This window comes from Podarcis bocagei, assembly GCF_964188305.1.
Source record: "Podarcis bocagei genome assembly, chromosome: 4".
NCBI classification, from domain to species: Eukaryota; Metazoa; Chordata; class Lepidosauria; order Squamata; family Lacertidae; genus Podarcis; species Podarcis bocagei.
Genome location: NC_138128.1, coordinates 87,484,076 through 87,505,375, shown reverse-complemented (window position 1 = coordinate 87,505,375; position 21,300 = coordinate 87,484,076). Strand labels below are relative to the sequence as shown.

The window sequence follows — 21,300 nt, the reverse complement described above, 5'->3', positions numbered from 1 at the left end:
AAAAAAATGTATTTTTATTAAAGACTTTCTTGATTTACAAAAGTATGTGTAATGTCTCTCTCTCGTATTTTTACCATGTAACATTTTTACAAATCAGTTTCATTTGTTGAGACATTAGCAAGAAAATGGGGAAAGAGGTGGGGGGGAGATGGGGGGGTTGGGTGGCGATGTTTCTATTTTACTTAATATATGTAGGGCTTGGCGTCAGCGTTGCTTGTGCAGGTTCTCTGCTGTTCACTTGTGTTCCTTTGGTGGTGAGAGAGGTTGGGGTTGCCCTAGGGTGTGGTTGTTTGTGATTGGCTGTGGTGGTCTTTGTTTTCGTGTGTGAGTGGGGTGGGTGGATGTTTTGGATCAGGGGAGCCATATTGGGGTGAAGGCATCTTCTTCTGTTTGTCCCCGTGTCAGTTTCAGTTTATTAATTTTTCTAGTAAGGCTGTTTCCCATACTGTTTGGTACCATTGGTTCATGCTTACTCCTGACAGGTCTTTCCAGTGTCTGGTTATGGTGTTTCTGGCTGCTGAAAGTAGGCGGGTTGTGAGTTCTTTGTGGTGTAAATGGGCATTATTGTCTTGGAAGATGTTTAGTATGGCCAATTCTGGGGTGATTTCTAATACTTGCTTAGTTATTTTACATAATAGCCAGGTGTTCTGAAGTCTCCACATTACTACAGACTCCTCCAAATGTCTGGTACTTCTGCTCACATTTCATCTTAAGACTAACTCTTAAGGGAATTGGATACATTAATGGACAATGAGATTATTAGTGGCTATTAGCCACACTGGCTGTGTACTGCCTCCAATATTGCAGTAGGCCTCTGATCACCATTTGCCGGGAATCACAATGGGGGAGGTTGCTATTGTGCTCATGTGCTGCTTGTTGGCTTCCCATAGACATGTGGTTAGATACTGTGAGACCTGAACTTAAAGCTTTTGCAGATGACCTCGTTATGACATTACAGGAGCCGATATCTAGTACCAAGAGGGCCTTAGAAATAATCCAGGATTTTGGTCAAGTGGCAGTTTTTAAATTGAACAAACTGAAAACCAAGGTTTTGGAGAAAAATTTGACACCGAGAGAGAAAGAGAGGTTTCAGAAAGAAACAGATTTAACATTAGTGAAGAAGGTAAAATACCTAGGGGTGAATATGACATCTAAGAATGTGAATTTATTTAAAGATAACTATGAGAAATGCTGGTCAGAGGTGAAAAAAGATCTAGAAATTTGGACGAATCTGAAGCTTTCCTTGCTAGGTCGAATTGCTGTCATCAAGATGAATATTGCCGAGAATGTTATTCTTATTCCAATCATTGCAAATTATTGACAAGATGGATTGTTTCAAGAAGTGGCAAAGAGACATATCTAGATTTGTCTGGCAGGGCAAAAAGCCCAGAATAAAATTTAAAATTCTTACAGATGCTAAAGACAGAGGGGGGTTCGCCCTGCCAGACTTAAAACTTTACTACGAGTCAGCAGCTTTCTGCTGGCTGAAGGAATGGCTGCTTCTTGAGAATACAGATGTGTTGGATCTTGAAGGGTATGATAATGTATCTGGGTGGCATGCATATCTTTGGTATGGCAAGGTTAAAGCTCATAAGGCATTTAGAAACCATATTGTCAGGAAATCACTGTTTAATGTCTGGATAAGGTATAAAGACTTTTTGGAGACCAAAACTCCAAGGTGGCTATCACCTATGGAGACGAAAGCCTTGAAAAAACTTAATATGGAAGCCAAATGGCCAAAATATTGGGAAATTCTAGAACAGGAAGGTGACAAATTGAAATTGCAGAGTTATGACAAACTTAAGGAGAAGGTGCGAGACTGGCTACACTATTTCCAAATAAGAGAGGTTTATAACTTGGATGAAAAAATTGGTTTCCAGGTGGAAAAATCAAAGTTAGAAACAGAATTGTTAGAACCCAATGCAAAGACACTCTCAAGAATGTATAATCTGCTGTTGAAATGGAATACTGAGGAAGAAACTGTAAAATCGGCAATGATAAAATGGGCACAAGACATAGGCCATAATATCATGTTCGCTGACTGGGAGAAGTTGTGGACCACCGGGATTAAATTTACGGCATGTAATGCCTTAAGAGAGAATATTATGAAAATGATGTATAGGTGGTACATGACCCCAGTCAAGCTTGCAAAAATATATCATTTGCCCGATAATAAATGTTGGAAATGCAAAGAGATTGAAGGTACATTCTTTCACCTTTGGTGGACGTGCCCAAGGATCAAGGTCTTCTGGGAAATGATATATAATTAACTGAAAAAGGTATTTAAATATACTTTCCCGAAGAAACCAGAGGCCTTCCTCCTGGGCATAGTGAACCAATCGGTGTTAAAGAAGGATAGAACTTTTTTATGTATGCTACAGCAGCAGCAAGAATTCTCATCGCAAAGCATTGGAAGACACAAGATCTACCCACCTTGGAAGATTGGCAGATGCAACTAATAGACTATATGGAGATGGTGGAAATGACTGGCAGAATCCGAGACCAGGGAGAGGAGTCGGTGGAGGAAGATTGGAAGAAATTTAAAAATTATTTGCAGAAATATTGTAAAATTTTTGAATGTTAAGGACACTGAAATGAGTTGCAGGGGCTTTAGCAACAAAGTAAAATGTAAGATTGGATTAACAACAGATAAATTAATAGGATGTGAATTTGCTGAATCAATTTTTAAAAAGGGATACAAGAACGGGAGACGTGAGGAAGTCGGGAAAATAAGTTAATTGAAGATGAGAAACTAAGAAAGAGGGAATTTTTGTTTTTTGTTACTATATGTGAATTTATCTCTTTTTTCTTTTTCTTTTGATGTGTTCAATGTTTGTATTTCTGTACTGTACTGTCTTTTTGTGATGTGGTATTTTCTTTGTCTTTGTATTTTTTTACTGTGAAAACTTAATAAAATATTTATATAAAAAAAATAGATACTGTGAGACCTGGCTGCTGGACTTAAATGGACGTTTGTTCTGGTCTAGGAGGGCTGTTGTTATGTCTCACTCCTGTGTAACACATGGGATGGTGGTGACTCATGTTTACATCTAAGGGTATATGTCCAAGTTGCTTCTGGCTCTTTGCTCTAACTAGCAAATCTCACTCTCAGTTTTGGAGCTGGGCTGGGAGATATGCCTGCAGTGATGGATAGAGGGAAGTGGGAAGGAGTCACAATTCCCTCACCTATATGACCTTTAGTGCTCTGCCAAAAACCTGTCCTGCTATTTCCTGAAAGTTTTCTTCCCCTGTGAGAGAGTTTGATTTTTCTGCCATTTTCTCAGGACATTTCAGGATTTCTTTAGAATTTTGGTAGAAGTGGGGTTGAGTTTATCTTATCACTGCAAGATGGCCGTGGGTGGGCTTGTTTTTCTCTTTCCAGGCTTTTGGTCAGGGCGCAGCCTGACTCCCTCCTCTGGCAACCTGTTCAGAATTTTGCTTAATTGGTTGCCATCAATTTGATTTAATTAATTTTTATAATGAAATATTTTTAGATTGTGTGATTATTTGACTGATTATTTGATTGTTATCAGCCGCCCTGAGCCCGGCTTCGGCTGGGGAGGGCGGGATATAAATAAAATTTATTATTATTATTATTATTATTTCCATTCGTTATTTCTCCAGCACTGTGCAGCCTCCCCAGCTTCCTGAAAAAAAATCCCATAGGAGAAGTTACCTCACGTATCTTTCCCCAAGCTTTAATTGAAGCAGGGGAAATTGGCTACTGAGTGCCTGAGGCTGAGATCAACATAGTTGCCAAATTTGTTTTTAAGCAAAGTCCTTCCTTTTAATTTTTTAAATGAAATACACTGATTTCTTTAAAAGTAAAAAGACTTCACTTAAAAAAATTACATTGAACTTCTGCCAGGCACAGCAGTAGATAACTTCCTCACTTCCCACTCTTCCAGGAAAACCTAGCTGAGGACATCATGGGGTTTTCAGAAAGTGTGGGAACCCGGGAAGGCTGCAAAGTGCAGACTACCAGAGATAATGATTTAAAAAATGAAATGAAGGATGCTCACAACCCCCCCCCTGACCTCTCTAAAAGTAAGGAAAGTACAGTGGTGCCCCGCAAGACGAATGCCTCGCAAGACGGAAAACCCGCTAGACAAAAGGGTTTTCTGTTTTTGAGCTGCTTCGCAAGACAATTTTCCCTATGGGCTTGCTTTGCAAGACGAAAACGACTTGCAAGTGTTCCGATTTTTTTTCGCTCCCCCCCTTTTTCTAAGCTGCTAAGCCGCTAAGAGCCTTTTAGCCACTAATCCGCCAAGCCTTTAATAGCCGCTAAGCCTTTAATAGCCGCTAAACCGCTAATAGCGCTAATCCACTAAGCCGCTAATAGGGTTGCTTCGCAAGACAAAAAAACCGCTAGACGAAGAGACTCGCGGAACGGATAATTTTTTTTAATCAATATTTTATTAAGTTTTAACAATAAAATTTCAAAAAAATACAAAGACAGAGAAAATACAAAGTTACAAAATACAAAAATACACACTTTAAACACGAAAAAAGAAAAAAGAGAAAAACACATATAGAAAAAGAAAAAAAAAAAACCCCAAAATTCCCTCTTTCTTAATTTCATCTTTAGTTAACTTATTTTCCTGACTTCCTCACGTCTCCCGTTCTTGTATCCCTTTTAATAATTAATTCAGCAAATTCATGTCCTATTAGTTTATCTATTGTTAATCCAATCTTACATTTTACCCTGTTGCTAGAGCAATTCATTTCAATGTCATCAGCATTCAAAAATTTTACAGTACTTCTGCAAATAAGTTTTAAATTTCCTCCAATCTTCTTCCACCAACACTTCTCCCGGGTCTCGGATTCTGCCAGTCATTTCCGCCATCTCCATGTAATCTATTAGTTGCATCTGCCAGTCTTCCAGGGTGGGTAGATCTTGTGTCTTCCAATGTTTTGCGATGAGGATTCTTGCTGCTGCTGTAGCATACATTAAAAAAGTTCTATCCTTCTTTAACACCGATTGGTCCACTATGCCCAGGAGGAAGGCCTCTGGTTTCTTCATGGAACGGATTAATTTCGTCTTGCGAGGCACCACTGTACAGTGGTACCTCGGGTTAAGTACTTAATTCGCTTTGGAGGTCTGTACTTAACCTGAAACTGTTCTTAACCTGAAGCACCACTTTAGCTAATGGGGCCTCCTGCTGTCACCGCGCCACCGGAGCACGATTTCTGTTCTCATCCTGAAGCAAAGTTCTTAACCTGAAACACTATTTCTGAGTTAGCGGAGTCTGTAACCTGAAGCGTATGTAACCCGAGGTCCCAGTGTACACACAAAAACCTGCACAGCAACATGAGATTTTACCAAAATTTTCCCTCCTCTTTGATAATTTTTGGATACAATTTATTTTCTCATAAATTGCTGGCACAGTGCTACTTTTGATGTAGAAATTCAAACCAAACTCTTTTGTTTGTGAATGGAGTAGATGTCAATAAATAAAAATTGCTTTCCCTGTTGCATCTGTTTTGGCTAAAAGGCACAGGTCAGATTTCCATGGAGGCTTTGTAATAAAGAGTGTCTAAGGCAAAGGAGATTATATGGTATTTTAGTTTGGTTTGCTTTCTTGTGTTAACCCTGTGATCATAGCAAAATATGTGGCAGAGTATACCAGGAGTATGTGTGGGAGGTCTGTTGTTCTCAGTATGTCGGTGATGATGTGGCATGCCCCTTGGGAAGAGAGGCCCCAAACACCCAGTGACTGCCAGATCAGGGAGTGTTTAATGTTTCTGTGTGAAGATTCATGGTTTTGAATGTGTGCAGTGTTAAGTGCTGGGTAGTGGGTCCCCCTTCCCCCGTTTCCCCCACTAAAGTTACCACAGAAGTTAAAAAAAAAAAATGCTAGGCCTATCCTTCACTTAGCCTTTCCTTTTTTTATTTTTTAACAAAATGAAAAATACGTAGAGCAGTTGTCATTTGTTAAAGTGTAGCAGAAAGAGCGAAACAGGCCAGTGGATGCTTCATCAAGAACACTCATTCAGAATGATGAATGTGGCTAAACACACATTTGTTCGTAAAACTTGCAGAGTGGATGAGCATCATTAAGCATGAGAAATAGGTGCAGCATGCTGGGGAGAGAGTGGAGCAAACAGATGTTGTGAATTTTCGCAGGCATCCTTCATCCACCAGTCCATCATTAATATAGTTGAAGGTGATCCTTTCTTTTATTTAATAAGCACAAACAAAGAGCATGCGCTGTGCTAGGACTGCTGAATATACGGTTTTCTAAGGAGGAGGAAGGCACAAAATGCAGATAGATGGGCTACTTTACTCAGGGTGGTGGTAGTAGTGGATCATCAGAATCCCATCAGATACTTTGGTGGCTCACATCCCCACCCCCTTCTTGTGTTTACAGCTTGCCTTTCAGCAGCAATACTCTTTAAGCAATTCACGTAAAGAGTCTTAAAAGTAAAATACATTATTTAAAAAGTAGAATCAAAACTGTGAACATATAAAAGCTGGCAACAAAAGTCATGACTTGAGTAGTTGAAAAACCAGGTCTCAGCCTCCTAAACCTCAGTGGAATGCCATGGTTTTCAACCATCTCTATAAAGAGGAAACAGAAGCTACCATTGTGACCTTATAAAGGGAAAAGTTCCGTAATTCTTAGGCCACCATAGAAAAAGCCCTGCTCCTAGTTGAATAGCAGTTTGAAAGCCTTTCGTTACAGCAGAAGTCTCAGATCTGGTTACCATTGAATGTGCACCGGATCTACTTGGTATGTTGGATAAATGGGGAATCTATATGGGGAACTATGGATTATTGACTATTAATTAATTTCTCTACCGCTTAATATATTAAAAATAACGCTAAGTGGTGTACAAAAAAGAAGCAACAACAGACAACTTAAATAATTACAGTGCATTATCTATTCTCAGAACTGATGTTGGGTTCTACATTGACAATGAATTCTAAAATGGTATTAAATTGAATTGTTCTAGAGGTTTTGTTATAGGGCTCTAATATTTACTATGATCTAGCACAGAACCCTCATGCTTCATGTAGTATTTTACTAAATCAAATTGTAGTTTACACTTGCCATTACAGCCTTGGATTCATAACATCAGTGTGAGATGATAAAAGTAATAAAATGATGAAGTATAATAAATATAGCCAGTACCTTTGCCACTTTTGTGCATACGCTATGTGGTGGAACAAAACAGAGATAAAGTAGCCACTCACTGACTTTGAATTCCCCAGTTTTGAAGCATTTAATCAAAGTTTTTAGTCATCCTGCTAGTACATCAGAATATATAAATAATGGAGTAGCTATAGCAACTCAGATATAATGACTTCTGATGCAGGGATATAAAGAAATGTACACAATGAGGTAACTGGGTATACTGGGAGAAACAAAGATGTGTGAGCTGATTCTTGTCACAAGCTTTTATAGAGAATCTGCAAAAAGGACACATACATACTGGAATCAGATGCAAGCAGTCTTCAGGTTTGTGCTCATAAGATCAATTCAAAACATCGCTCCATGAACTCCAAACACCTTGTGTTGAAATAAACCTAAAGATTAAATTAAAAAATAGAGTTAAGTCCTATGTCCATTTCTACCAATCTCATTACTGTTAGAGGAAAGGCTCCTTTGAGTAAATCATTTGCCTTACTTCGCTTTTCTTGAGCCCTGAAGTAAAATCTTTCCTGAACAATGTATTTTGCATGGGGAAACAAATCAATAGTTTTAAGAATAATAATTGTATCTCCACAGAGTAAGGAGAGGCAGATGTGGAAGGGGAAAACAATAACGTGCTACTGCCACTTACTCTTACTTGCTCATCTTCCTATTTTGTAATATAAATTAGAACTTCATTTGTTAAATTCCCAGTGGCTTTGAACTCTTACTGAAGAGTGGTGTGTTGTTAGGAAATATGCCAGCCATATTTAATTTTTCATACTGAAAATAAACTAAGTGATCTTTTTCAGTATCCTATTCTGAGATGATACAAGTAGGGGAGGAACTTCAGTACAGAATCCCAAGAGAGTTAGTTCCGTCTATGGGTTTGTTACTCAAGCAGCAGTGTGTGTTTGGCATTTCCATTTCACAAAGCTCATTTATCCCTTTAGCATTTTAAGCCTGAAAACATAGCTGGACATTTAGAAAAGCAACTTGGTTTCTCTTTAGGTGGGATGTGTATTTAGGAAGGATGCCACAGTCCTAAAGCTGGATAACTCAGTTGGTTAGAGCATGGTGCTGGAATTACCAAGACTGCAGGTTCGATCCCCATAAGGAACAGCTGCATTGCAGGGAATTGGACTAGATGCTTCTTAGGGTCCCTTCCAACTTTATGATTCCCAATCAGCAGCCTTTTCCTTGACCCCTGCCACAATATATGTTGGCATTGATTTTCTAACCAGTTTGTACTCTCTTCAAACTTTCCTATTTTTTTGAGTTGTTGGCACTCAGCAATTTAAGGTATGCCTAGCATACGTTATTTTCTGGATAAGCTGGGCTTTTATTGACTAAGTGTCTTCGTCCTGGTGTGTCCCTTTGACGATCGCCAGGCCACCTTCCAGGAAGGTGCTCTGGCGATCTCCACCAGGGATGCGGTGGGGTAAAGCATCTTTGCCCCAGCATGTCCCTTTCGTGAAGGTAAGGTGGCTCAGAATACCATAGTTGACATTAACCACCACTGGATGTCCCAGCAAGTTGTGACAAAGTAAAAATGGAAGTGAATGGTTCTGAGCACCTCCCTGGAGCTGTATCCGAGAGGGAGTGGGGAACAGAAACTCTGCTTACTTCTAAAAAGGTAAAGGTAAAGGACCCCTGACAGTTGAGTCCAGTTGCGAACAACTCTGGGGTTGCAGCGCTCATCTTGCTTTACTGGCTAAGGGAGCAGACAGTTTTTCCAGGTCATGTGGCCAGCATGACTAAGCCGCTTCCGGCGAAACCAGAGCAGCGCACAGAAATGCCGTTTACCTTCCCGCCAGAGGAAGTACCTATTTATCTACTTGCACTTTGACGTGCTTTCAAACTGCTAGGTTGGCAAGAGCTGGGACCGAGCAACAGGAGCTCACCCCGTCGCGGGGATTCAAACCACTGACCTTCTGATCGGCAAGCCCTAGGCTCAGTGGTTTACAGCACAGTACCACCCGCGTCCCTTTACTTCTTGGTGATTTCTGAGCCTTCTTCAGGCAGCCCCCACCTACTGATAGCGTTCTGAGTGGCTTGTCTCCCACCTCATCCATAGCCTGGCATACTGCCGGCTTGCTCCTTTTAGAAATAGGGTACTGGCTAGATGGATCCTTGATCTGATCCAGCAGGGCTGCTCTTACATTCTTAATTTGCTTCTGTTGAGATACATTATTTGTCCCTTTTTAACCGGTGGGAACTGAATGGCATTCTAAGGGGTCAGCCCCAGTCCTCTGGGTGCTTTAAAGGTCACGTCAGGCAACTTGAACTGCACACAGTAATATAGAGAGATCCAGAAACCTTGAATGCACACTCTTGCAATCATATACTATCCTCTGAATCACATGTTTTCAACCAGGTGTCATACTATGAAATACCACCAGCTGTGGAACACCATTCAAAGTCACAAATGTCCCACATATTAAACACCTTAGAAATTATATGTACCTGGCAAAGATCGGGACAGACTCTATACATATGCTGCAGGGATTTTCTTCTTCTTCAGCATCCGCTCAGGGTACTTGGAGGACAGGCAAAAACTATTATGTTAAATTGTGCTACCTATACCATCAGCTTTTGTCTTTGCTAAAGCTGCCAGTTTTTATAAACAACTGAAGACAGAAAGGGTTTACTAAGAATAATGTTGAAGCCCAAAAGAATCCTACAGCCTATAAATCTTAATAGAGGTTCTAAGATTCCAGTGGGCTGCATATGTCTCTTTTACCCAGCCTCACTCCATCTTGGCTCCCCTGTGATGACTACAATTTTCTTGAAACAAGAAGCACAGTGACTTGAATTTACTCCTGGCGCTATTTGCCTACAAACAGGAATACATGCATATAACCTATGCAAATCAATAAAAACATGTCAAGACCCCTTAGATCGCAGTACTCTCCTAAAATGCAATTTATCATGCTGCAAATGAGAGCAAGAGACTAGGTAACAAATAGTGTCTGATCGTTTAACTAGCACCTGTTGTCATGCATTTGAAAACTGCATTTTTTATTTGACGTACAGTAAATTGCATTTTCATATATATGGAATGGAAGTGGGACCTGGGGATGTACACATGCAGGCATTTATGGACATTATGAAGAATAGAAGTTATATAGCACTACCCCTTTTTAAGTACTGGAATTAAAACAAAATATATTTCTCTGTGCATTTGTTGGACACAAAAGGTAAGTTCAGGGAGTGTGTTTTAGAGGTCATCTGTTTATGGCCCTTTCTATAAGAACAGCTGCAGTATGTTTTGTTTTGCAAAACACTCCCAACATGTTAACCCAACAGTATTTACTACAAATTGAAACAAGCTGTTTTGCACTTAACTCCTGGGGGTGGGTAGAGGGCAGTGGGGGACAGATGACAACTTGGTAAGCTTGCCTTCCTAACAAACAAGTTGTGGATAAATGAGATTTGTTCAGATTAATTTCAAGGTCTCACCTTACAACCTGTAATGTTTTACTGTGTTGAATAATGTCTAGCAAGGATCCTTCCATTGGTGGAAGCACAACAATTGCAATGTAACACATGTGAAGATTCTCTCTCTCTCTCTCTCTCTCTCTCTCTCTCTCTCTCTCTCTCTCTCTCTCTCTTTCTCTCTGGTTCCCCAGTCATTAGTGGCTGCCCTGGCTGTTGTCATGAAGGGAATCACTTACAGACGTATATTATTCCCTTCCCTGTCTACACTGACTTGCGTGTTCCAAAGAACAACAATATTGCCTACCTCTGTAAATTTGAGCAAGGTACCAGTACTTGCTGGCATTGAGGTACATTTTTTTTTACACCACTGTCAAGGGACTCCATGTCCAAAGGAAAACTGCAAGGCATAGTAGGCATGGGTTGGGCTCACAACCACAGCAATAATCAGTGGATTTTTTTTAATACACTTATATTACTCAGTAGCATGTATCTGAATTCACAAAGGCCCCAGTCCAGAGTTTAGCAAAGACATCTATGTGCACAGCTCTTTCTTTTTCTAAATATCCTCCTTCTGCAAAGGTAGGGGTTACCTGTTCCCATATACACCTGTTACCAATGTATATTGTTATTATATTTAATTTTGGTCTTTGGTATTAGCGATGAGTCACAGCAGAGTTCTAACTGCTATAGGAGAAATGAAGAAAATATATGGCGGTGAGTCTAGGTGCCACAAGGGAAACTCTTGATGCTTAGTACTTTCAGATAAAACTGTAAATATCAGTGATGGGAGAATTCTATATTTGACAAAACACGAAGTCCCAGAAAAAGACCTCAACTCTATTTTCATTACCTGAGCTCTAATGCAAGAAGCACTAAGTGTAGTGGAATGGATTTGCTGACCACGACTGTTGCTATTAGTAGAGTACAAAGGTAAAGTGTAAGTGAAATTTATTTTAGGCTTGAGTGTCAACACAGACATGAGGTAGGAGGGAAAGTACTTTAAAATGTGCATTAATAGCAATAAATTGATAGCAGCTTGAAGGTAAACAGGTTTTCAGAATGTGTTCATGCTTTGTTTTTACTAGTAATGAAATGTAAATTGGGATATGGTGCAGAAAAGTATGCCAAGTAGTGGGTTTTATTTCAGCTCATTAGTATGATGAGCATGTTTTGTTTACATGAATAAAACTCTTGTGAATGTTAATCCAAATGGGTACTTAATCAGTTTAATATGTCCATAATTATTCTTTGGCAAGAAAAACGCTACTTTTACCCTATAAAACATGTCCTTTTGTTTAGATATTAATGTTTTAAACTCATCAGATAATTTCTTATATTGGTATTTTGAGTTCACTGTAAAAATTATTGCATGGATAATAAAATCTCAGTCAGTTGTCTTGTTGGCTAACTACTTTTATGTGAAGATAATATGGTTTGCTTTGGAGCCACTTCTCTCCTAGGTTGTACAACAAAATATCAAATTCTTGTGATTTGCATTGGCTTTCGAAAGGGTTGAATTGCTTATGATAATTTCCAAGAGGTGCCTGGGAAACTTTTTAGAAAATTGGAATACATATCTATTATATAATATAGCATTGCTGGATTTAAATATGCCCCCCCCAGCAGCATTTCCATTTCCTGTTTGGAAAACACCACCACCTTCCCACTTCTCATTTGTGTAATTGTTCTGGGTGCCATGCTTTCTTCTGTTAGGTCTATTTCATTGTTTTGTGTGCTGTACTCCACTTTTGTGCCTCTTTCCTTTGTGGAATCCATGACATCTGTTTCTCCTATTTGGGACCTACTAATGACGGACTGTTTCTCCAACTTGTCTTGGTCCTGAGCTCGGAATCTTTTGCTTAGTTGTGTTTTCAACTATGCAGTATCATAGTGTACTACCAGTTGTTCAGTTAGGCTATAATCAGTGTTGGAGTTCCATTACTGAGTTTTTAAAATTCTTTTGAATGTATTTTCCAAGCTGGTGCCCATTCCCTAGTTGTGTCAGTGTGTGTTGGTAACCTGAGTGGCTAACAAGCATCAGAAAAGTGTGCACAAAATTTGAACAGATAGTTAACTAGCCCAGTCATCTCCTTAATGACTCTCACCTTCTCCAGTTCTGGCCATAGTCCTAGTGAGATCAATAGACAATAGATGTCCAATATAGGGTACTTTTGTCAGCATTGAGTTTAATGTTCTTCTCCCAACATCTGTGGGGCAGTTGTTGCTGTTAGCTATCATGAGCCCGTATTATCTCTTCCTTATCATCCCTTTTTCTTATGACAAGAATATGCTCAACCACAATCTTGATGCCCCAGAGCCCTTCCAGTACCTGGTTCAGCTTCTATGGGGAAACTGAAAATCAGCTGGGCTGATTCCCATGGACATTCATAGCCAGTGGTTCCTGCTAAAGGATGTGGTTATCAGTGCCAAAATCTGTTCTTGACATTGCAGACAGTAAACACTTTTGCTCTAGACTGGTCAGGTAGTAGTAGTACATCCTCACTTGTTGGCAGTGGGTAGCGACTTTGTTTTTAGTCACCTATTGAGCAGGTTTGAATCAGTGCAAATTCTCAGTTTTCATTATGGCTTTGGTATCACTACTAGGCTGCTGATCCAGTCAGTGCTTCTTTCAATGATGTCTTTCGTCTGCAGTTTTGTTGATTCTTGGCTCCAGAAGGGCTACCTTCTTCATTTTGGAAGTCATTCTGGTTGCACCTTTAGAAATAATGAGACCAGTGCGATTTTGCCATTCTGATATTTCTGCTCGGTAGATTAAAAGGAAGGATGTTACAAGTAGCTCCACAATCTATTTGGGATTTTATAGGTCCTTGTTCTAGCATCATTGCTGCAAACATGGCTCACTTGTTCCCCAGTTTTTTTCCTCTCCTGTGAGTCTGCAAATTAGCCAAATTTACACATAAGATTCATCTGTAGGCTCATCACTACATCGTCACTTCATCGACTGGGTTCCCCACCCCTTTTAGCTGGGTGACTGTAACACTGATCCCTGAAATGTTTCTGCTTTCCACATCATTTACCTTCTTTCCCATAGGCTCTTTCACAGAGTGGTTTAACAGTAAGTCCCTCTGCATGGGGAATTCTGGGAGTTATATCGCTGGAAGTGGAAAGGGAAGAGTTGGGGGTTGTTTTTTTTGCAAGTACTGCTGGGAAGAAGGAGCAGGGAAAGGGGCAGGACTGCACGCACACTTGCTGGGAGAGGTTGCACCAAGAGACCAGGGAGCATGGCTGCTCTGGACCCAAGCTTGCTGAAGCTGTGAGGGGAGCAACAAGAGACACTCTTTGGGTATAACATTCTGCACCCTCCATGATGAAGGCTTTAGATTCTAAATATGTGTAAATAAACCATAGTTCATAAAGACACTAGGCTCCATTGTGCCTCATTTTCCCCAAGGAAACACAACCCCTGGTTATGTGCCAAGACCCATGGATTTCCTTGCTACCGCTTGGCAGAGATTGGGGTGGCCTGTAACAATATAGTTACATACATGGGGATCAGCACAGTCTCCTTATAAGTGTCTAATCAGATGTTCTGATCTAGCCGCTTGCCAAGCTCTCTGCCCTGAAAGCACCCTTAATATATTTTAGACTATCCATATTGAAAATGGAAACCTTGCATGATCACTGTCTAGCCAAATGTCAGGCGAGAGGCCTTCTTTTCATTGTTATATGCCTTATGTATTGTGTTTATATTCTTCCTGTAGTTGCTTTGCTACAGAATAATTAACAAATGCAGCATTCATTTGTAATGCCATGAAAATGCTGTGAATTAGCAAGCTTTGCTTCTTTTTCTTTTTCCTTAAAGTGTTGGAGGCCCCAAACTGTTCTTACTACTTGTTCTGAAGATAAATTAGTGTCTTCTAAATAATGCAGTGAACCCTAATTCTCTTTGATTAGTATCGAGTTAGATGATAGCGACCCATTGAAATTGGTCATCAGCATAAATAATGAGTGAATGAACTGATAAAATGCAAAGTCGCCAGCCATCATAAATCAAATGAAATCCACTTTCTCTGGAAGTCACTGAAATTAGAAGTCCATGCTCCTATTAATTATTTTGCCTTCTGAAGACGACAGTGTTATAAATCAGCCTTGAAAGGCACTTCACTTGCGAAACTGAAGGAGTAAGCTTGCCTGCAAATTGTTTTGTATACTCACCTAATTGTTTCTTAAGTAATCCACCTTTTTATAACATGGCTGCTGAACAGCTAAAAGTACCAAATTGGGCAGATTAACAAAAGCAGTGCATGACCTACATTTCTATGTGCTTTTAGGATAACGGGATACCCCATCTCTTCCAGTAGGTGCACTGCAACTATTTCCTATAGCTTTGTTAGATTGAGGTACTGGTAGCTGGTGTTCAATTTATACTTCTGAATGTTTCCATCTTTGATTGAACATCACAGTAGCCTTTGGGGCTCCTCGAAGAAGAGGATATATTCAAGAGACAGGGAGAGAGAAGGGGTGCGTTGCTAATCCCTCTACCATTTTTGACACTTATAAATTTAACTATTTGCAGCTGTCCAAACAACTATCAATTTCTCCTTTGGTTTAGTTATTAAATGCTTTTAAATATATATGAGTTTTTAAAGAAACAACAGAAAAAGGGATTACAAGTTGAGAATTTTAATTTAACTCATTTCAAAATCCAATTAGTATTTATCCAAACAACACTTTCAAGCATCTCATATCACTTCTGGGTGAAGTTTGGATCAAAGTGTTTCTGAAAAATTGATGGAATAACTTTGTGTGGCTAGAGTGGAAAAACAGTAACAACTAGAGGCTTCCATGGCAGGCTGGCAGCCATTTAGCCAGAGCCCAAACAAAGATTCTACAGGACAAACTGTGCCTGCTGCATTCCGTAATATATGGTTGTCGTAATGTTTTCCTTCTTATTGATATTAGCAACTTTCAGTCTCTCTTCAATGTTTGCATGAATGTTACATCACTGTTACTGTTTGGGTTGGGGAAAGGGAGATGGGGGGATGTTCAGTTTGTATTGGTGACATAAAAATCTGAGAAAGCTATTAAGTTTATATACATTTTCTGTAGTGCTTCTGTGCTTCATACAACCCACAAGGCATTTTTTGTTTCCTTCCTCTTTTTATTCAGCCCCACAGACATTAGAATCCCAACAATGTTAGCTTACTTGTTTCAAAGTTTCTATTCCCCCAGGCTGCACAGGTATGCTTGGACACATTAAGGGAGAAAAGTTTATAAAAGTCTGAAAGTGGGAGATGTATAAAAAGAACTTCCACCTTTTTTTTTGTTTCTCTCATGAGTATTTCTTACCAAAGGAAACGAAGACTGAGTGGAAAGGTTCTTTTGTTACTTTGTAGTGCACAGAATGTCTGTGTGCATAAACTCTGTAACTCATTTTTTTGGGTGTTTTACTAAATTTACTGGAATGAGTCTGTTTTGATTGGAAGGTATCTTTTCATACTAGTTCACAGCTGGCATATCATGAATTCCAAATAACAATGGCCACTCATCAGATGAGTCATTTTGTCTTATATGCCTCCCCATTTAATGGATAAAGAGGTCAGAGCCATTTTGGGTAAAGAAAGCAAGACAATCTCTGCAGCTGTACCCAAGCCCAAGACTGTTACAGATTTATAAATATAGCCTCAGCTATTGGTAGTTGAAGGTAATCACTCTTGCAAAGTTGCATTGTTTTATGTATATCAATATCTAAATAAAAGGGTTTTGAGCCAGCTGGACTCTTGAGCCCTTCAAAGTCTAAATCCTCTTCTTCTTGCACTAATTGAAAAGGCGGCAGCAAATAATCAGCTTCTGTTTCCTGTCAGGCCAATTTGAAACAGAGTTTTGTAAAAACATTCAGACAAAGAAAAAATCCAAACGGGTGAAGCAGAGAGGGTTCCAAATTGCAGCAGGTACAGTAAAAACAAACAAACCCCATCTAATGCTTGGTTTATTCTTTGTGGGTTTATGGTTATCCATGCAATTTGGTACTTAGCAAAAGGAGTGATTGATTTTAGTGTTTCCAAAGCCCACTTCTCACAGCACAGTATGTGTTCACTGTAGTATTGATTGTGTAATAAATGAGAGGAAAGGGTTTTTAAAAGATGGCGTCCTGCCAACTTGAGCGGGGGAGGGGGAGGAGAGAATACAGAAAGATTTGGGTTGAACTCTAGAAATGGAAGACATGCTAAAGTTATGTGTTTGGGGGTTTTTTTGGATTTATTTCAGTGGGGTGGGGTGTCAGACATTAGCTGTAACAGAAAGAACATGTGGTTGAGTAGTAAACAAGCAAAAGTTGAAATCAATACAACACAACATGGCTGGGTTTGCACACATGGTAAGGCAACCTATGGTTTACCTAGGACCATGTGGACATACGACTTCCCAAAAAGGAGGTCACAGTTGCTTTGCTTCTCCCTGCAACTTTTTATGCCTATGCCACACAGAGCCAAGCCAACATTTGGCTTAGTGTGTCATCCAAACCCTTGCTCATGATTCAGTTCTTTCCTCACTAACCATGAGCTGTGGTCAAAGTTTGTTATTGTTCTACGTCAGTTTTCTGTTGAACCCTGACTGTTGAATTCACCTTCACATGTATGTTGGTAGCTTAACTGATTTATTTATAAGGTTATATACAGCTGTGGGAGGTGGGTGGCGCTGTGGGTTAAACCACAGAGCCTAGGACTTGCCAATCAGAAGGGCGGCGGTTCGAATCCCCGCAAAAGAGTGAGCTCCCGTTGCTCGGTCCCTGCTCCTGCCAACCTAGCAGTTCGAAAGCACGTCAAAGTGCAAGTAGATAAATAGGTACCGCTCCAGTGGGAAGGTAAACGGTGTTTCCCTGCACTGCTCTGGTTCACCAGAAGCGGCTTAGTCATGCTGGCCACATGACCCGGCCAATAAAGCGAGATGAGCACCGCAACCCCAGAGTCGGTCATGACTGGACCTAATGGTCAGGGGTCCCTTTACCTTTACCTTTATACAGCTACATCATAGGGTTACTAACACTGGCCCACACAGAATTTCTCCTAGTATAAGAGATGAGAGGAAAGAAGTATTCTGCAGGCTAGAGTGTACTTAAGGGGACAGTACATGCTACACAATCAGTGACTGGGGTGGGGTGGGGTGGGGAAAACTTGATAGAAGATAAAACAGATTTATTACAGTTAAGAAACATAACAGCATGAATGATCAGAACAGGAGCAAAGGGTTTTTGGATCTGGAGGGTGATTTGTATATTTTATCCCCAACCAAATTTATTTCTATGGGAGAAGAAATTAACAGGTATTCCCCTGCTCCTCCCCCCTTCATATATATGTGTTTGTGTGTGCACACGCAAGCACACAGGCACCAAATGATCTTCAGCAAAATAAAATGGAAGATCAAGGGAGTTGCAGAAGCTGATAAAGAAAACAAGGGGTTAAATTTTTAATACATTTTTGTTCTCATCTTTCTTTTTTTTAAAGCCCTTGCATGTAAATATATATATTATGTATGCTGAGTATAAAGATAGCTCTGTCCTACCATATTGATTTATTAGATTCTCTGACATTTTAGTTGTGGTCGTTATGTTATATTTATGAGATGAATGTTGGATTCCCTCATTATGTTATCCTCATTTATTTTACATACTTTTATGGCTGGTTGTGCTCAGCTTTACATTTAAAGCTTTATTGCGGCTGTTAGTGTGGAGGGGAGGGGGGGAAGCAAGTGCTTACGGATGGGGAATTTACATGTTTACTGTCGTAATCATGATTTATTTAATCTTTACATATAAATATAAGGAGTACCCCCCCCCTGAAATAAAATATTAGTTGATTTCTAGGTCTGATCTTTCCCCCAGTGGGGGATTTTCTGTTGTGGGTGAGGTTTTGTGAAAAGGAGTGTGTGTGTCTGAGAGAGGGTGGGGAGAGGTTATGGCAGGAAAAGCATGTTAAGGTCCAAAAATAGGCACTCTTTCCCAACAAGGTGTGCCTTTCTGACAATCAACCTTTCAATCATTGTACTATACAGCTTTCGTTGGAGGCTACACTGAATTGAGTTGAAGTAGCTTAGTGGTAAAGCACATTTGCATGCAGGAGGTCCCAAGCTGAGGGCTGGCAAAGATTCCTGTCTACAGTGCAGGAGAGCTATTTCCAATCAGTGTGCATCATACTGAGCTAGATGGGTCAATGTTCTGACTTGGAATGAAACACCTTCCTATGTTCCCATTGGTGCAAATCAGGGAGGTCAGCCAGATAATGGCCAAAGGTATATATCTAATATTTATGTTGTTCTCAAATAGGCAATCCCCATGCAGCTGCACTGTGTTGCAGAGGTTTTCTGGGCATGTCCTAGTTTGGACGCACAGTCTGTGTGGCCCAAGCTCATAAAGCTTCACCACTGCCGCAGATGAACTTAAAACGTGTGCTAGAACACATCTAGCATCTCCCTACATCTCTGCATGACAAGGCAAGAGGGATAGTGGGGTTATGGTGTCCTTTGATCTCTGCACTGAGGCACTCCCATGTTCCTTGATACACTGCCCACATGTGATAGTTATGCGTATTTTCATTGTTTTCTGAAACATGCAGAGAATAAACCTGCGAATTTCATTACACTAATGTTCCAAGGCATGGTGTTAAGTCAATTTTCATAAAGGTTTGCATGCCAAGGCTGCTATAGCTTTTTATACTTTGTTCACCCTGAAAACGAGTGTCAGCTAATTTGAACTAGGAGTACTGGGGTTGGAATATAGGGGATCAATAGCAGAACAGCAGCATTGATTTCTTTTCTTGGGGATCCTCTGTGACCTGTGTCACTTGTACTGTGCAGCTGCCTTATAGACAAGGTACAGAAATATATTAGTTCGCCTTACCTTTTTTTCATCTTCTCCCGCTGACTTACTCAAGCTCAAATAGTAAGCCTTTTGGGGAATTGAAAGTTGAGAATCTTGTAATTTATTACCTACTCACCACTCCTCTTAACCCCATGGACTAAAGCACGCCAGGCACTCCTGTCTTCCACTGCCTCCCGCAGTTTGGTCAAACTCGTATTGGTAGCTTCGAGAACACTGTCCAACCATCTCGTCCTTTGTTGTCCCCTTCTCCTAGTGCCCTCAATCTTTCCCAACATCGGGGTCTTTTTCAGGGAGTCGTCTTTTCTCATGATGTGGCCAAAGTATTGGAGCCTCAGCTTCAGGATCTGTCCTTCTAGTGAGCACTCAGGGCTAATTTCCTTCAGAATGGATAGGTTTGATCTTCTTGCAGTCCATGGGACTCTCAAGAGTCTCCTCCAGACCATAATAATATTATTATTCATCCTCTCCAACTAACTTACTCTTGCTCAAATAGTAAGCCTTTTGGGGAATCAAAAGTTGAGAATTAATATTAATAACAAGTAAATGATTGTTGCTGCAGACAAACCACTAACTGTAACCAGGGTTTGTTTTTGGTTTTACAGCTCTTTGGCTTGTCTGGAGGAGACAAACCACAAGTCTGGGTTCAATGACTTGCTAAGCCAAATCATGGCTTTATCTCACAGCAGCACAACAGCAGCAGCAGGAGAACCAGGGGGAGAAAGCAGTAGCTGCAAGCTCTGGTTTTGCTTAGCACTACATGTGAACCACCATTATATACAGTGTAGTATATAATCCACTATTCAGTAACAGCAATGTACAATGATATCTTCACATTAGATCTGGAAATGTTTTACAACTACATGGATTCCAGTGGTCAGGACCCAGAATCTCATTGCCTTTTCTCCACCATTGCTTTTTGTTGTATCTATGCTCCCACTGTCTCCAGTTTCTGTGCTCTTTGCTTCAGTTCTTGCAAAATATTTTTTTTAAAAAGAATTCTAGGCTTCTAATGCTGGTCCTAGAAGTCAGAAATGTCATCGCCAAAAGAGATTCAGTTAGCATTATGATGGTTTATGTGCTGAGAGGGAGAATTACATGGCTGGTGAGGAGATGGGAATGGGAACGTAAACTGAATGGATAATAGATGGAGAGCAAAAGGGAAGTAAATCAATACTGGTACGTCTATGTAAATGACCTGGGTTGGACTAGATGACCCTTCTGGCCTGTTCCAACTCAATAATTCTATTACTCTACCAGTTGCTGGGGAGTAAACGCCAAAGAAAGGCTTCCTGGGAAACCATCAAGCTGGCAGTGGTTGGATTAAGGATGGAAATGTTGGTCTTATTCAGCAAAGTACTCATAGAGACATAAAACCATAGAGTTGGAAGGGACCTTGTTCTCAACATTGCATTTATACTGAGTTCTGGATGGTACCAATGGAAATAATGCAAGTCAGAAGTACAAATTATTGAAACAGGCACCAATTTTAACTATGCAATCAGGTTTCACAACACTGGTTGCTTTTAATTTTTTGCTTGCCCTAACTCTCAAGCTTTTTATTAGTAACAAAAATCCTGAAAATATAAAATAAATTCGAGGCTTATAGAAAGCCAGTGCTTTACTAATGTCATACTAATTAACAATCAGTGAATGCCTGCCCAATTTTAAATTATTATTATTATTTTTAATGGCTGGAACAGGAAGTTGGCAGGGGCTTGAGCCTAAACGGGTTAAGTGACATATTGGATTTGGACCTGGGAGACATCGCGCAGTGTTGTTATTGCTGTGACTGTTCGTGTGAGCCATGTGCTGTGCTTTGAATTTAACTATTAAGCAGTGGTTAAAATTAATCCTGTGTGCAGTTACCAAGGGAGAAAGCAGGCCAGA

The 21,300-nt window shown here is 40.1% G+C and overlaps 1 protein-coding gene across 1 annotated transcript in view; it reads left to right on the top strand.

The window, feature by feature from the left end:
• LRMDA (leucine rich melanocyte differentiation associated) overlaps positions 1–21,300 on the top strand; it is a 775,035-nt gene that overhangs the window by 276,572 nt on the left and 477,163 nt on the right. The window lies entirely within an intron of this gene.